At 38.3% G+C, this 15,301-nt stretch overlaps 1 protein-coding gene across 4 annotated transcripts in view; it reads right to left on the bottom strand.

The window, feature by feature from the left end:
- LOC113118700 (Friend leukemia integration 1 transcription factor-like) overlaps positions 1-667 on the bottom strand; it is a 29,882-nt gene extending 29,215 nt beyond the window's left edge. For 2 of the 4 annotated variants that reach the window (XM_026288074.1, XM_026288076.1), the window contains exon 1: positions 536-665. The gene's annotated coding sequence lies outside the window, so the exon portion shown is untranslated. Of the gene's footprint in view, positions 1-535 lie in introns of all 4 variants that reach the window. The other 2 variants (XM_026288079.1, XM_026288073.1) reach the window with 2 other exon arrangements.
- Between the last annotated feature and the right edge of the window lie 14,634 nt (positions 668-15,301).

Below are 15,301 nucleotides of genomic sequence, written 5' to 3'. Positions count from 1 at the left end.
GGATGAGATGTTGCCATGTCGATACCTGAACATACTGACCGTGATGGATAAATCAGGAGTCTTATAATTCGCTCGATTTATATTCGCAGCGTCAGACCTCGGGCGAGAGCTGGGCTCGCCTCATAAACTTTCCCAAATGCATCCAATTTCTAAACGGTAAAAGAGCATAGAATTCCGCATCTGTGGCCAATTAAGTGACTGGAGGTTCAACAGGACTGTTAAGTAACTGCATCGCCTCTCCTCCGAAGAGGACCGAGAGCGTCTAGTGTTTCACCCGAAGCGTGTTCGTGTTATCCGTCAAACAGCGTCTCTCTCGACTGTCAACACGCTGCAAACCGGCAACGAAGCGACATACCAAAGTGGACAAGGAACTCAAATCATTCGCCCGTGAAAAGTAGTTCCACGTGCATGAGTTTTTATCCCGGAAACGAAACGAGGATTGCAGAGAGCGACGAAAACTTTCTGGTCAAGCTAAAATCAGAAAGAAGACATGCTCAAGTTTTGCATCGCTGAACCTCAAACACACAATACTCACCTGTCTCGTGTCTGTCACTGGATATTTCTGAACTCTTTCCCAGTCTTAAATAATTAGTCCCGTCTATGAGAAAGTGATTGTCATGGATATGTGTGAGTTGTGTGGAGGAGGCGTGAGAGGAGGAGAGGAGGGATGTATGAATGGGGAAAGAGAGATGGAGAGAGCCAATGAGAGAGCACGAGCTCACCCTGAACATCCACTGAACCGTCAAATAACGGAATAAGCACAGCACTATAAAAGAGAACGAAAGAAAGGGGGAAGCGTCAAGAATACTGGAAAACATCCGAATAATTCCTGCAGATACAGGCAAACATTCAAAAGACAATTCGAAAGTTTGACAACTTCGTTCATTCATTCACGTGTTTGTTTATTTCGAAAATGTATGCACATTGCACAACACAACTAAACAGCGCAAAAAAATAAAATAAAAAAAATAAATGAAAAAAGTTTATATATGCATTTTATTGTCTTTTTATTTTTATTGTATTTTGATTTGAGGATGCCTGCTCGATTGGATGAACGCGCCCAGTGGGCTCCTGTCACATGCACGCGTCCCCCCTGAGCGTCTCTTTCCTGTTAGGTTGACCCTGTTCACTTCACTAACTCCATTTCCTCCAGCAGAGATCTTTACAGTCGGGAAACCGCTGATGCATGAACATCAGTGACGAAGCAAACACTTGATAAAGACTCTCTCATTGATCTGAACTGGTTCTCAAATTAGGTTTGAGCGTTTTTAAAACAACTGATTAAGAGGCTTGATGACACTTACATATGCACTGTGTGAACAACAAACATGCTTAATATGTGAGTTGCTTGTGATTGCAATTTGGTAGCTATTGTAATCTATGTGCTAATGTAATCAATTATTACACAATAGAAAATGTGCAACATGCAGGGTGCAGCAATAAAAAGTGTTACAATATCTTGCAAAATAATTATACGTCTTTGCTAATGGATTTTTATCAAACAAATAAGTTGAGCTCATATAGTCCCTAAACTGTACTGATAAATGTGACCAAAGCAAAGAAATTTGTTTCCCATAAGCCTAAATTTACCTTGCTGATTTAGGTAAACCTGAGTGAACTCTGAAACAGTATTTGGAATAGCACGCCACGTTTCCGTAAGATCACATACTTTTGAACAATAGCAGGAAATTGCCACCTTACCCAGAAGGGAAACATATCTAAAGGCAAGCGTCACTACTTCAGTGGCTGAATGTCATCTACAACATGTAAAATGTTAAATTCTTACATTCATAACCAACATAGAACAGTTTTATTTTCTACCCTCTTTTATATATATTATTATTTCTTTTATTTCTGAGTGTGTCCTGCCCGAGGAGCTCCAGGAATTGTTACAGATGCCGGGACTGAGAACACATCACTGGCTGGATGACGCACTTCCATCCGAATGCCTTCAGACAGAAGTGAGCAACAATAAACATGGCCAACGCTATGCTAGTGTTCGTTCTCAGAAAGTGGTTGTTGTTGTTGTTTTTTTTTTTTCTCTCCATTGTCTTGTTGCTTTAAAGTTTTTACTGTAATAAAGTTTAGGAGTGAACTAAGAGATCTAGACAGACCAGTGTAAAAGGAATAAAAAAACAAATATATATATATATATATATATATATATATATATATATATATATATATATATATATATTTTCATGCATGGAAAAAAAAAAACAGTTTCCACCTGCAGCGATCTATTCTTGAAAATAAAAGTTATTTTATTTTAGAAGAACCTTTAACATCCATGGAACCTTTCCATAAGACAAAAGCTTCTTTACATTAAGTACACATTTCTTGAGATTATTAAAATTTCCTTCACACAGAGAAAAAAAGGGGGTTTATTTTAAGAACTTTTCCCTGAAAGGTTCTATGAGGAAACCACAATGGCTCTTCTATGGTATCATTGCAAAAACCCCCTTTGAAACACTTATTTTTACAAGTGTATGTCCAGTCTTGATAAACACAAGCTGACTAACAAGAGTGAAACTAGACCCAAACTGTTGTTTAAGAATCGTATTCACATGAGTTCATATGTGACCCTGGAGTCATTTTTTTCTCTTCGAAATTGAGATGTATACATCTCCTGAAAGCTGAATAAATAAGCTTTCCATTGATGTATGTTTTGTAATATTGTCTTTCAAATGTAATATTTGGCCGAGATACAACTATTTGAAAAGCAAAGCAATCTAAACACTGAATAACAAAAGCACCTTTGAAGTTGTCCAAATTAATTCTAAACAATGCATATAAAAAAATAAGTTTTGATATATTTACATCTTTACACCTTTACTTAATATCTTAATGATTTTTTGGCATAAAGTGAACAGTCGATAATTTTGACCCATACAATGCTTTTTTGCCTATTTCTAAAAATATACCCCAGTGACTTAAGACTGCTTTAGTGCTCCAGGGTCACATATTTTCTGCATCACTAGGTTTCACGATTGTGTTTCAATACACATTTATAATGTTTCAGGACTGAATGGTGTTTTAGCCATCAAAGGTTAGAGGGATCAGAACTGCACTCAAGGAAAGGGAAGATCTGAACCATATCAGTCTCCATGAAACGGTTAAAAATGTAACTGTCTCTCATGGGATCTAGCATCTCACGAGCCGAATTCCTGCATCCCATCTATGATCAGCCCCCGTGGCTGGTGTTATAGCGTTAGAGATTTATCTCAAAGGTCCAGCTCCGCCTCCTGGGACCTAATATCTGGCTATTTAGGAATATGCAGAAACATACAGACGCGTCTGATTACATCGAGTATGTAGTAATGAAGGCCTGGATCCTCCAGTGTAATGTCTTATTTATTTAACTGGAGGAGCAAGAGAGCAGCAGAGATGAAGATATCTCATTTTCCACATCTCTCTATGTTCTCAGGGGGGACGCGTAAATGAGATGCCGGCACCAGTGAAGGCAGGGCAACTCTTCACGCTAACCCCGTCAAGGCCCACACGCAACAGGATAGACCCAAGGGCTTTACTAAACTGAAGCACAATCAGACTCATTCGTACTTAAACGCCAGTAATGTCAGCACAGGAGAACGGAAGACGCTCTGCAAAATAACGTGACTCGTAATCTCATATATATCTATTCCCTTAGCCCTCATGAAACTAGAGGACAGTTATGAACACCTGGAGAAGGCTGTCTGTTTTTTCCGGCCTCGCATGGATTTCATGTGTTAAGTGTGAATGCTCTAGATTCATGGTTTTTAATACGAGTTTCACAGACAGGTGAAACCGGATCTGGAAATGTGTCTTTATGCAAACAGCAGACCACTCAGGCATGTCATTAGAATTTACAGAAGGGAAATTAAACCGCTGTGTTTGGTTTATAAGAGAGAGTTTATAAAGGTAAAACTTTACAAGTGCTGAATTTCTTATGAGACACCAATCATCACGGCTGTTAGCTCCATCCAAACGAAGCAATAGATGACCTCTCAGAAATACCATACATCTGGTTTATTCAGACCCCAGGGTTTGCTTTCAGACAGAAGTCAGACTTACAGAGTGCGAAGAAATAATTGCCGGCTATGAAGTGAGACAACTAAATTGCATAGTAGATCACATCCTTACATGCCATCTAGGGATTTTAGTTACTAAATAATGTTCATTATGCTCAGAAGAAATTCTCTCTTTAAGGCTGTGAATTATACAGTATAGCTTTTCAGATCAATTCAAACTGGTAATGCACATTTTTGGACAACTCATTCATTCAAAGAACCATGCAGCTCATGAATAGGACTCGTTCGTTTTAGAAATCTGCTTCTACTGGTCGCGCAAATTCACTGACACGAATGGGATTTTAAGAGCTGTTTGGCCCTTGGTTGTGCTGTGTTCTTACGTTCAGCTTGCTAAACATCTCAGAAGAAAGAAGTTCCTTGCCCTAATTTACATCATGTAATTTTCGATCGTTTTATTGCATCATATCCAATGCAGACCTAAAAACTAGCAGTAGATGCTTTCGAAACCCTGCCTCGTGAAGCTTCGAAACATTTGCAAATCATTCATTTCGAATCGGTGCTACAGAGCATGTGGTAAACTGCCTGAAGTTGGATGATTTCAGTAAACTAGTTTTTTAATGCAATTTCAGTGGTCCGCCACAAGGGACAGTCTCTCTGAACCAGTGTCTATATTTTGGTTTGATTTGCTAAGTAAGTTAGATATTTTAAAAACTTATTTGTATAATATAAGAGCAAGAGTTGTAGTTATTAATCTCATATTGGCCTGATTATCAGATATTAAGCATACACTTTATGTTAAATTATATAAAATTATTTGTTAATTACATTTAACAGATTAAACTTTCAGTAAAGACTTGGCCATTGGTTTGTAAAAGGTGCTTTTACACATGTTTGAGCTGAGCTGTCAATCATTTAGACCATTCTGACCAGTAGATGTCACCAGCAGACTTCGAAGAAGTGAACCATTTGCAAAACAAATTATTAAAACTATGCCACTGGGTAGGAAGACCGAATATATACTGCAGTTTTGACACAAACGCTAACATCTGCATACAGCTGAATGCACAACCTTTCAGAGTATACTTTATTTGATAGTATGCATGAACACGCGCTCGACACATGCGCACTAATTTCATCCTTGTTCAGCGCCTGCATTATTTCTCTCCAGAAGTTATCAACGATACTGTCTTTTATAGTTTCCACAGACTTGCATATCATTCATTTTTCAAGGGCTATATATACCTTTTTTTTTGTCCGCTGATGTAAGTGCACACATGCACGAGTGATTTGAGCAGAAGTTACGTCACACGCACTGTATGCATTCCTTATTGTTGGCATAAAAAACAAAAGTATACTTTGTGTAGGGATCATTCAAATTAAGATTGTATTAATCTAAAATCAAAATTTAAACCTTGACCTAGTACCAAGTCACAGTTATTTTTTATCTGTTCAATTTTCATTCACCAACCCCCAGTGAAACTCTAGGGTATAAATCTTAAGATTTAAGACTAGCCAGGAGAAATAAAGCCATGTGGATGAAAAAAAAAAGGAAAGAAAGAAAAATCCTTGGTGGAAAACAGCAAGTCAAGGCATATGACTACACACCTCGTCTAAGAAAATGTAAAATCATCTCCCTTCAATAAATCCTCTGACCACTCATCATTCAACAGGCTTTTAGCAGGCCCTTAAAGAAAAGCAGCAACTGAAATTAATACTCTGTCACCTCTCATTTTTGTCCACAGGCCGGCCCTGTGAGAGAGCGTGTTGTTCCCGGGGAACCGGGACAGGACTCTCAGGTTTACCGTGCCATGCTCTTTTTCTCAAGCATGTGCTTTGAGTCCCCTCTCCGTTCCCCTAAACCCCCACCAGACGTGTCTGACAGCCTGAACTCGACGTGAGCCGCTCACCAGACTACAAAACTCATTCATCTGTGGCTCTGACGCTCAAGTCTGGATCCAATAAAGCAGGACACTATTGATCCCTCATCTCAGTGAACCTTGCTGCGGTGGTTCTTCACCACCAGGGGGTTCGTTGAGCCAAGATTAGGCCAAGAACATGAGAAGGAAAAGATGGAATGGTGCAGTCAGCTACATTTTGTTTATATGTGAGGTGTAAGCAAATGTCTTTTTTATATGTCTATATGTCTTTTTTTATGTTCTAGAACTCTTAGGGTACAATTTACCACACTGAAAACCATCAACCACCTACTGATCACATCTCAAATGGCATCCATGTCTTAAGATAAAAAAAAAAAAAAAAAAAAAAAAAAAAATTCATATATATATAGTACATTTTTCCCCAAACATGATATATATATGTATAAAGTAGTAAATATTCAACCACATACACAGATATTTGGGGGAAAATACTGTGCATAATGCATATAAACACACCCTTTCTCTCTCTTAATATTATTATTATTAGTTCTATAAATAATTGACTGATTTACTAAACTAGGAATTCTGTTTCCACTGTCTCTCAGAAAATGCTTTTATCAGCAATGTCAGGACCATGGCACGTCCGGATACTGGAACTGCTGACAGTTGTCCATAATTTATTTGTTGCAAGACTTACAGATTTTTTTGCAAGGCACATTATAAGCCTAAAGTGTTTGTGTGTACCGTTAGGCCTTCTTGGGAGGCACAGAGTGAACCCCTCCCTCTCTCCTGCTCCCTGGGGCAACAAACAAACGTATGAAACGGGATCCAGACCTAGCTCTGTTTGCCCGTGAGTGAGGGGGTTTACTGATTATTTAGTGAGAGAAATACCTGAGAAGTAAATGATTTGATGCACATAGGGCATGGGACGCCTGTCTGAAAGGGTGAAGCCAGCTTTAAAGGAGAGACAGGGAGCTGGCCTAAAACTGTGCCTGTGTGACTGACTGCAGGGGCACTGCTCTAAAGGCCCTGGCAAAAACCACAACATTCTTCCTCATCCTTAAAGAGACAGAACATTTGCTGTGGTTATGTGCCAAACACACACACACATCACATTAGATTAACATTTCTACACACTGATGGCGCTTGCATGTGTGTGAAACATGTGCACATATGCTTAACCCTTACTGATTCAATCAATGGGTTTGGATTATGGTTCAGAGTTATGCATTCGTTTTTCTTTGTCTTCCAAGTCTACCTCAAAGTTAGAGTCTTCAGAAGACATTAAATAACGTAATAATTCCCACTGACTGATAGAGGGCAGAGTTGAGCTATGGAAGAACACAGAACAAATGCGTGCATCAGTATCTTTCAAAGTATACTTTGTAATTTAGCAGAAATCTATAACTAAAAATAATAACTCCAAGGTTTAATTTGTTGATATTAGTTAACTGCATTATTTGACATGAACTAACTCCTAAAACAATTCTTAATTTTAATGCTATCTTAATTATTATTATTATTTAATTATTATTAAGATCAATAGTTGTAAAGGTGATGCACTGTGAACTAACATTAACTTTTTTTAATTAACAAACACTGACAAAGACTGATAAAAGCTTGTAATAAATAAATGATTGTTCACTGTTAGTTGATGCATTAATTATTGTTTACAAATTATTATTTTTATGTATATATCACTTGTCCATTGTATATTGAAATTGCTGTAGCACTGATAAAAATTATATATATATATATATATATTTTTTTTATTATTATTATTATTTTTTTTTTTCATTTCTGATGTTGCTGTTTTTTTTTTTTTTTTTTTTTTTTTAATGACAACCATAAAAGGCTCACAATAAATGCCAATGTACTAGGTCACATTTTTGACACTGTTAAGTTGTTTCTTGGCGTTTTTCACAAGCTCTGACTCACACACTTGACAACATCTCTAATTGAGGGAGTGGAGCTCATGAGCACACACACACACAGACACGTAGAGCCAGCAAAAGACACACAAATACATCTAGAGGCAAAGCCGAAACACAAGCACACTGCACCCACACGATCACAAGCAAACGTGTGCTCACAGCCCCTCAGCCACACTGACACACATTCCCTCACATCAACACCTGTATCTACATCTTTCACCTACATCTTAAGTAACTTATGTCGCAATAGAGATTTTATAGAGCGAGATGCTCGGCAATAAAATTCATCTGCTAAAATTTGTGCCCTTGATTTTAAATGTTCACTCATGCGGTTGCTGAATATTAAACTGACAGTATTTTACTATGGAAAAAGTGATGTGCTTTAAACCGAAGACTCTGTCATCACCTTCCCACCTTCGTATTGCTTGAGGACTTTCATGGAACGCAAAGCGAGTTATTATCAAAATGTCACAGATGAACGAAAATACACAGTAATCACTGGCAGTCAAATTTAGCTGTGAAAAAAAAATGATGCATGACGCCTCTGCTGCTATCTTCATCAATTATCATCTAATTCCATCATATACATTTTAAATAAATGAGTATAAGCAGGCAGGCAGAGGCAGATAACGTGGGTAGAGGTGAATAATTATTTGGGACAAGAGGCTTTCCTGCCTATTTTGAATGTGGGGGCGCTGATTTGAGCTCAGATTAAACCTAGGATAGGAACCAACTACGTTCACAAGACTGCTGATAACAGCAAAGAAGGGTTTCATCACCAGTACAGAGAAAGAGAGGGCGAATGAAAGAGATCAGACTCATGTGTGTGTGGTCATGCTATTGTCGGTTTGGCTTCACATAATAAGCATGCTAGCAGTCGAATGTGTGTGTTGTGAGAATCTGGGAGTTCTTCCATTTTAGAGTGCAGTTTGATGGGAACGTGGGCTGATTATTTATGTGGCTGTAATCTAAACCCCCTTCAGCTGCACCCAGATCTTCTCCATCTCCCTGCAGTCAGCCATCAATTTCTATCCGGAAACAGCAAATACAGCCTCAAGATGGTCTGCAGATTATGACACTCTGATACAGCCTTACATGAGCTTGAACACCTGAAAGGCATTGTGGGAGCTGCCTTGGTGGACACAGATTTGGGTCCAGCTTTGGGTTTAAGATTTTTATTCAGAAAGGTTTTATAACTCAGTATGCTGTAGGGGTTACTGTATCGCAATTAGTCATTCAGAGGCCATATTTGATTTTTTTAACATAAATAATTTACGTGCTAGGTCCGGACCTTGGTGACCTAATAGCTGCTTAAAGGCCTGTGCGGATTCACAACCATTACACTTTCGCAAGGGTGATGTGTCACTTAAAATAACAAATATGAAATTAAATAAAAGAATTTGGTTTAAATATTGGCGTAAAATTAGTATCACACTTGTGAGGCCATGTTTAATGTGGAATTACCTTCAAAATATCTGTCCAAAAGTAAGGGCAACCCTTTTAGACCATGAGCCCTGGGTGCATCAACTGTTTTTCCGTCGTTAATATAGCAAAAGTGGATTTGGACATGCCCTGAGTGCATCTGCGCCGTGCACTTTACACTTTGCGTTTTGGTCGTTAAAATAGGGCCCTCTGTGTTTTTGAACAAAACAAAAACAAGACTCACTCATAGGATCTTGTTTTGTTCCTAAAATGAATAAAAGTTTTTAATTAATCATTTGAAGAAATTAGAGCAAACAAGACGTGAGACAGGCAGGGTCGAAGCACTATGGGCAAAACACAAGAGCATTCCAGTAAACAGGCGAGGGTCGGTTGACGGTGAACAAAATCCAACAGGCTAAGGCACAGAGAGATAATCCAGGTACACATTAAAGGTCCCCTTCTTCATGATCCCATGTTTTAAACTTTAGTTAGTGTGTAATGTTGTTGTTAGAGTATAAATAATATCTGTAAAATTCTAAAGCTCAAAGTTCAATGCAAAGCCAGATATTTGATTTAACAGAATTCGTCTACAAAAAACGACCCGTTTGGACTACAGCCCTCTAGTTCCTGCAGTAATGATGTCACTAAAACAGTTTTTTGACTAACCTCCGCCCACGTGAATTCACCAAAAGAGGGCGTGGTCTTGTTGAACTCCGACGGAGAAGAGGAAGAGCTGCATTTGTGTTTGTCGCCATGTCGTCGAAACGCTGTTATATATTAATCTCGGAGTCAAATCAAAACCCAGGGACGCTGTACTTGGAGATGGTTACAATTTATGTTTAACTCGGTTCCAGAAAATTATAATCCACATGTAAAACTATGTGCAGCACATTTTGCAGAGGACAGCTTGCTGAGGACAACTTCCTCAATCTCAATCAGTTAAATGCCGGGTTCACACAAAGATTATTCCTGAAAGATGGAGCAGTTCGTCTGGAGAAGGCGTTGTTTATGGACCACAACCGGTAAGTGTATTTTATTATTTAAGTTGTTGCGTTTAACAGTTTCTGTAACTTACTACACAAAGGGCAATGCTGTTTAGCTTTGTTAACTAGATGTTAGGGCTGTGCAAAAAAAAACGAATGCGATTTTCATGCGCATCTCGTCGTCAGTAGAAACGCTCCTGTGATTATAAGTACATCTCCAGCACATGCTCCTGCTCACTTGCTTCTCAAAACTAGTCCAAAACTAGTCCAATCGTGTTCACAGGAGGGCAGCGTGCGCTCAGCTGCTGTCGAATCACAACACAGGAACCGCTGGCCCAATCAGAACTCATTACGTATTTCTGAAGGAGGGACTTTATAGAACAAGGAAGTCATAAGCCCGTGTTTATGACAGTGAAAACAGCAGTATACAGATGAGTGAATACTGTGAAAAATACTGTTTTTTTACACGCGAAACATGAACACATGTTATATTGCACAATATTGCACTGTAAACACAATCAAAGCTTCAAAAAAGCACGTAAAACAGGACCTTTAATAATCCGGGCAGGGGCAAACAGAGTCTGAAACAGCAAGACAGAAGAGTAATCCGAAAACACAGGCAAGAATCTGAACACAGGAGAACAGGCATCGATCATACAGCGTTGTTATTGTTTTCCTTTCCAGACCTGCTTAAAAGTCTGTCTGGAACAAACACAGGCAGGTGGAGTGATGTAACCAATGAAAAGTCCTATTGCTGTTGGACGCTTGGAATGCTGCTCGACCAATCAGATTCGAGGACTGGAACTAATGGAGCGTCCGCGTAATGTCAGAATTCCTGTAATTACGAAATGAGAGTTGGAGCTCTTAGAAAGTTCCAAGTTTCCGAGCTGTAATTATGAGTTCTACGAGGACGTCATAATCTCATAATGGTGGTAAGTTTCTTACAAAAAAATTAGTTATAGCTTAAGCCAGCTCTGATCTTATGAAATGGACCGTTGGGTAATTTTGATGTGAAGCAAACATTTGTTATTGGTTTAAAACCAGAGTAAATAAGAAAACTTAACTGAATGTAAAGTTTTGGAACAGTTAGTCTTTTATCCTTTTGGTGACTTCCTAATTTGCCATAAAAGCTGTGCTATAAACAGAGACCATGACAGCTGGAGTTACTCAACTCTTACCATAGTCTATCAGTACACACACGAAACAGGCTGTTTTGAGGACATTTCTCTCAAAGGCCACACAAACACACAGAAGTGCACTAATATGAATCTGTATTTGGCACCTTCTCTTGTGAAAAGAGAAGTAACCGAAGAAAACTATGATCCACACAGCTCTTGCCTCCTAATTATATCTATGTGTGTGTGTTTTAAATGTCAGATTCTGTACCACTAATGAAGAGTAGTTCTGTGCTGTTGGATGTTGAAGCTTGTTTGTATTGGCCCGGTCCCAGTATCTTATCAAGACTGAAAATTAATTTTTGCTTCATAGCTGGATTGCCCTCATTTTTAATCCTCTCTTTTTCCTTTCCAACAGACAATCTGCTCCACTGGCACACATTAAGCTCTGCTGTCATCCATCTCCATAAAGAGACACTCTGAGGTGAAACACCTGTAAGATGCAAAACTAGTGCAATAGAGCTGAGACAAGACGGTGTTAAATGTTGTACATTATAAACACATGTATTCAATTTGGAACTTAAAACCTTTGTCATGGAAAATAAAAAGTAATTCATAAATAAATAATACATAATCAATACATAAGGTAAACGGTACAAATAAAAAGGCAACTGCAACATTGTATCTCACAATTCTGACTTTTGTTTTCTTGCAAGATATAAATTGTGTCATAAGGACATAGAATTGCGAGATATAAACATGGGTTTCTGAGAAGAAGTCCGAATTGTGAGATGAAATCACAATTGCAAGACAGAAAAAAGTTGGAATTGCAAAATAAGAAGTTGCAAACGACTTGTTTTATTTGTAGGAGAAGCCTGTTTTCCACCCCGAAAACACAAAACAAAAAAGTGAAGTGAAATACAGCCAAATATGTTGACCCTTACTCAGAATTCATGCTCTGCATTTAACCCATCCAAAGTGCACACATACAGCCGTGAAAACACACACACACACAGACAGAGATAGCAGTGGGCAGCTATTTATTTAGGGCACCTCAGTCGTGGTATTGCCGGCCCGAGACTAGAAACCACAAGCTTAGGGTTAGGAGTCAATCTCTCGTACCATTAGGTCATGACTTCCCAAAACATCAAACAAAAACATAATAAGTAAATAAATAAATAAATAAATAATACATACACAAATGGTTTAAAACTATCATAAATTAAGTGATTTGAATCAAACAGATGATGTATTAAAAAGCATCTCTTTTAAATGTAAGAAGAGGCGATTATACTGAGAATAAAATAAGTTTGATATGTAATACAGCAAAATGTGTGGCAGTTAACACAACATTTAACTTTTTATGCATTTTACCTGTTTTTTGTTTTTTTACACGTCAATGGTGTTTTGATGACTGAAAACACATATTTTTAAAAAATGTTTTCGAAAATGCCACCGATATCATTTCCGTGTAAACACCTAATACGAGAATCTTTGAAAACATTGACGCCGGGTTTGTGTTGGGTATGTGGACGTGCGCAGTACGTGTTGATTTTAAAGGCAAGCGCAAACAAACATACACAACAATGGTGGAGAACATGTTACTGTTGTGCTGTTCAAGAGTTTGATAATGCTTCTTTAGCAAAGTGTGGGTTTACTTCACCAATATTACAACCAACATCATATACAAAAAATTTTGTCACTTCCCTACAGGTATGGCCTGGCATTCATAATACAGCATTTCTGTAAACATAACTCATTTGGAAAACATTGGCGCGTATACGTGAAACCAACGCTATCCCACGACCAATTCGTACGTATTTTACGAGGTGGCTTATTCGTACGAATTTGTACGACCTCACTCGTATGATTTTATACGACGGTTAGGTTTAGGGGCGGGGTTAGGTGTAGGTCATTCGTACAAATTCATACGAATTGTGCAAATCATAAAATACGTATGATTTGGCAACAATCGTATGAATTTGTACGAGTGTGGTCGTACAAATTCGTACGAATAAGCCACCTTATGAAAAATGTATGAATTCCCGTGAGATCGGGTTGGTGAAACTGTTTACCAACGCAAGAGAAAGACTTTTCAGTTGTTAACTACATCGTTGTGGTGTAAACGTAGCCTGTGTCTTCTCAACACTGTACACAGTCCAGGAGGGTCCTCGACTCAATAAGAGTTGAGTCACTTTGACCTTTCCTCACTGTTGGCCAAGTTTCACACCTCTGTGGAGCAACACTGTATCCGATTGTGGTCAACAGCGGCCGAGCGACACTCCCTGCTCCCAAACACCCAGGTCGCCTCGGACAAACAAAGCTCCTCAGAATGAGTTCCGGCACATGTGTGTCGACCGGGGAGTGTGGCCGAGGTTAGTTAGGCCCAATGCGAAGCCTCGTGGAAGGGCAGAAGCCCTAGAACCTTCAAGAAACTTGAAACATCTGGAGAAAGCTGCACATTTTCCAAGGCATGTTTATGTGACCTAGAAGGCCTATTTAGAGGCTGTTTGTGCAACTCATAAAAGGGATTGGGGACTTAATTAAAGATAATATCAAGGGCTAATGCTAAAGAACGTAGCTTCTCAAAAGTCACCCAACTTTCAGAATCTCCTCATACATTTCTTTTCATTCTCGTGATTGCCAGCTCTTTTGTTTAGCGCTCTAAACTCGGGTTTGGGTGATCAAGAGTCGATACTGTCACAAAGCATTACATGCTCGCTTTTGTCATAATTTCCACAGCTTTTATCTAAAAATACCTCAGGAAGAAATAAAAACAAGGCTTCAGCAGAAAAGAGATCGGCCCTGTACCTCTCGGAAACGCTGCGTCCCAAAATAGACTCGGTCTTCATAAAGACCTCCTTCTTTGTAGTCGCTGGAGCAACATCTGTGGGGCAGTTTCTTTTGGGAAAGAGCCGGGCAGTGAATCAAAGCAAGCAGAGATCTCCTGCGAGAGATGAGTGGGAGGACTTTCTCTCACACAATCTCTCGCTCTTTCCCTCCTCGAAACGTTAGAAGAACCTGCAGCAGTCGGGACGATGCTAATAAAAGCTCATTAAACTCGCCTGTCCTGCGCTGTCTTTGGGAGATTAGCAAAACTAGTCAGGATAGATAGACTCTGCAAGATGATAGAGCTTTGATGTTCTGATTTATCATTTCATTTGATGGCTAATGAAGGTCTGTCCGCTGTATTCTTTGGGTTTAACAATTTGAAAGTCAATTATCCCACAGTTTAGCGTGAGGTGTGATCCAGTGTGACGACAGCAGGACGGACACCAGCAGTAAAGCAGTCAGACGGAGTGAGTGATGAAGGTTTAGAGCGAGGAAAAGTGCTCTGTTTAATGTATAGCGTGACCAGACCATGAGAGAGAAAGAGAACCAGAGCGAGAGACGTACAGAGAGAGCGTGAGAGAGGCAACTATGGATAGGAAAAAAGTTATAAAGGGATGAGAAAACTTTACTAGTTTCCTGTGATTATTTTCACTGTCTATCTATCTATCTATCTATCTATCTATCTATCTATCTATCTATCTATCTATCTATCTATCTATCTATCTATCTATCTATCTATCTATCTATCTATCTATCTATCTATCTATCTATCTATCTTGCCATTCTAAGAAGAAGAATTGTGAGACATTAAATCACAACTGAAAGAAAAATTCAAAGAAACCAATTCATATATTATTTCAAAGTTCTTGAATAAAAATAAACTTACCGTTTTTTTGTTTTTTTTAACATCGTTATTATTAGTACTATTATTAGTAGTATTATAATCTAAAAAAAAAAATATATATATATATATATATATATATATATATATATATATATATATATATATAATTTATGACTGGATGATCAAATAAAAAATAATTAACAACAACAACAACAGTAATAATAATAATAATAATAACAATAATAATAATAATAATAATAATAATAATAATAATAATATCTGAT

The sequence above is a fragment of the Carassius auratus genome, chromosome 18 (assembly GCF_003368295.1).
Source record: "Carassius auratus strain Wakin chromosome 18, ASM336829v1, whole genome shotgun sequence".
Classification (NCBI taxonomy): domain Eukaryota; kingdom Metazoa; phylum Chordata; class Actinopteri; order Cypriniformes; family Cyprinidae; genus Carassius; species Carassius auratus.
The sequence above is the reverse complement of the archived record's forward strand: the minus strand, read 5'-3'. Positions and strand labels throughout refer to the sequence as shown.